The following is a 3,395-nucleotide window of genomic DNA, read 5'->3' as shown; positions in this document are numbered from 1 at the left end:
AATACACACACACACACAGACACACGCACACACACACACAGACACACACACACACAGACACTCCTACACACACACTCCTACAAACACACACACACACACTCCTGAGATCACACACTCACGCAGACCCTCTCTCATACGCTCATACATACACTCCCAAACTCACACACGCACCTCTCACAGGCTTATACCCCTTTACACTTACACTCACACACATACACACACACTCTCTCACAGACACTCATCCTGCCACCCCCACCCCCGCCACACTTACACACACATGCACACCCACCCACACACACACACACCCACACCCACACCCACACACACACACCCACACACACACCCACACACAAATGCGGTCTGACCCAGAGCCTTATACAGCCTCAGCAGTACATCCCTGCCCTTGTATTCTAACCCTCTTGAAATGAATGCTAACATTGCATTTGCCTTCCTAACTGCCAACTGAACCTCTATGTTTAAGAGAATCCTGAACTCGGACTCCCACGTCCCTTTGTGTTTCAGATTTCCAAAGCCTTTCCCTGTTTAGAAAATAGTCCATGCCTCTAAACTTTCTACCAAAGTGCATAACCTCACACTTTCCCACATTGTGTTCCATCTGCCACTCTTTTTGGGAACTCTCCTACCTGCCCAGCTCCTTCTGTAGCCTCCTCAACACGACCTGCCCCTCCACCTATCACTGTGTCATCAGCAGACTCAGCAAGAATGTCCTCCATTGCTTTGTCCAGATCTTTAAGGTATAACCTGAAGACCTTTCTCCTCATGCCAGTCCTAAATGCCCTACCCCATAACTTTAAACTATGACCCCTGTAAATTAGTGTCGAGTTGTGTCCTGTGAAGTACCTCAGGATGCTTTTATTTCATTTCAGGCACCATGGAAATGCAAGTTGCTTCTGCTGCTGGAATGAAGTTGAATCCACATGATGTGGTACAGAGGAGTGGCAGGCAGCTCAGCAAGTTTAGCAATGGCAGTGTTGCGAGAAACAATCTGGATTTGTCCCAGAAACAGATATCAACAGGTCAACTTGCCCCAACTAGTCCATGTTACCTTCTATACAAGATGCACCATGCTACTATGCAAATGAAATTCTTTCAGTCTTGTTTTGACTGGACAGAAAGCTCCCTGCCCTGTGTTGGAAATGTCAGTGTTTCCCAGTCTGGATTTTACCAGAAATGTGTCAGGAATGATGATCTTAGTTTTATGATATTTGAAGTGCTGATCGAAATATTTGTTTAAAGGTTGTGAGGTTTCAGGCCTCCACTACGTTCCCAGGCAGGGCATTCCCGACTCCCACCACCTGCTGAGTGAAAATGATTTTTCCCAAATACCCTCTGAATCTGCTGTCCCTTACCCTAAAACTATGCCCTCTTGTAATTGACTCCTCAGACAAGGGGAACAGCTGCTCTCTATTCACTCTGTCCACGCCCTTCATAATCTTATACAGAGTTGGATAGAGCTCTTAAGGATAGTGGAATCAAGGGTTATGGGGATAAGGCAGGAACAGGATACTGATTGAGGATGGTCAACCATGATCATAATGAATGGTGGTGCTGGCTCAAAGGGCAGAATGGCCTACTCCTGCACCTATTGTCTATTGTCAAGCATGTCCCCTCTCAGTCTTTTCTGTTCTAAAGAAACCAATCCAATTCTGACTAGTCTCTCCTTTTCGCCCAATTTCTCCATCCCAGCCAACATCCTGGTGAACCTCCTCTGTACCCCCTCCAATGCTACCCCAGCCTCCCTGTAGTGAGGTGACCAGACCTGCACACAGGGCTCCAGCTGTGGCCTAACCAATGCTCTATACCACTCCAACATGACCTCCTTGCTCTTTTACTCTATGCCAGACCAATGAAAGCAAGTGTCCCATATGCCTTCTTAACCTTCATATTCGTGTGCTCTGCCAACCTCAGGGATCTGGAAATAAATCCCTAAGATCCCTCTGTTCCTCTGAGCTGCCCAGTTTCCTGCCATGGAGTAAATATTCCCTCATCTTGTTTCTTCTTCCAAAATACATCACCTCGCACTTACCACGATTAAATACCATCTGACATTGGTCTGCCCATTTGACCAACCCATCCATATCTTCTTGTAACCTACGAACATCTTTGCTGTTAACCACTCTACTAATCTTGGTGTTGTCTGAAAGTTTGGTTAACATCTCCTCCACCTTTTCATCCATATCATTATTGTAAACAGCAAACAATAAGGGGCCCAATACTGATCCCTGTTGTACACCACTAGACCCTGACCTCCAGTCACTCAGCCTTCTACCACCACTCTCTGTGTCCTGTCACTGAGCCCTTTTTCAGAGATGCATTCTGGAAAATGTTTCAACTGGGTATAGGATTCGGGGTCATAAGCTTACAGTCTAAAAGCCATTTAACATGAGAAATAAGAAATTTAAGGATCATTGTTTAAGCTTGTGATAGAAATATGGAACTACTTGTGGAACAGAAAGGTGTTGATATTTTAAAGAAAGTGATGAATAAATTTTTTTTTGGTGGATAACCTTACAATCAAGGCAGGGTTTTACCTGTTGTGGAAGTTAGGATTATAACAGTAGACTCACTGACCAATCGACGTTTCGGGCATAAGCCCTTCTTCAGGCTTATGCCCGAAACGTCGATTCTCCTGTTCCCTGGATGCTGCCTGACCTGCTGCGCTTTTCCAGCAACACATTTCCAGCTCTGATCTCCAGCATCTGCAGCCCTCACTTTCTCCTCACTGACCAATCACCAGCCTCCCACCAGTGTGAGCTCAGGCCTTACCTTTATCGTGAATCAGGGGCTGCTGGTGGAGCTCAGAGCCAAAAGCCACTTGTACAACCCAATCAGAGGGCCGTGCATTCAGTGGAAACTGTTAGGCAAAAGTGAAAGTCTCCAAAGGCAGGAGAACCAATTATTTGGGTTGATTGTCAGCAATCAGTGTGAAACTTTGTGGGAAGGTGCCAGCAGGTTTGTATAAATGGGGCTGTATCGAGCCCCTCCCTGTTCGAACATGGCCAGTGGTGAGAAAATACAGAGGGATGGAGGAAAAATCAGAAACTCAATATTTGAAAAAATGCTTGTGATTTTCCCCTCAACCCTTAATGACAATTTCAGAAACTCACCCTTCATTTTTATTAGTAATGGGCATAGAAGCCTTTGTTTAAAGGTTTGGATAACTTTTTTTCTCCTTCTGTTCTCCTTCTCCCCTACACTGCCGCCCAACAGCGATAGTGCTTATGATTGTCCAGTCCCCATGTCATGTGTGTGCAGGTGTCAAACACAGTGAAGAACAACACGTGCGTAAAGCTTAGTATTCAACCACCGGGAAGAAAGGCAACACCCAAGTGGTCAGTGAGAAGCTGTGCCCTTCGAGAGAGAGAGAGAGAGAG

This window comes from Chiloscyllium plagiosum, chromosome 13, assembly GCF_004010195.1.
Source record: "Chiloscyllium plagiosum isolate BGI_BamShark_2017 chromosome 13, ASM401019v2, whole genome shotgun sequence".
Classification (NCBI taxonomy): domain Eukaryota; kingdom Metazoa; phylum Chordata; class Chondrichthyes; order Orectolobiformes; family Hemiscylliidae; genus Chiloscyllium; species Chiloscyllium plagiosum.
Note: the sequence above shows the minus strand (reverse complement) of the source record.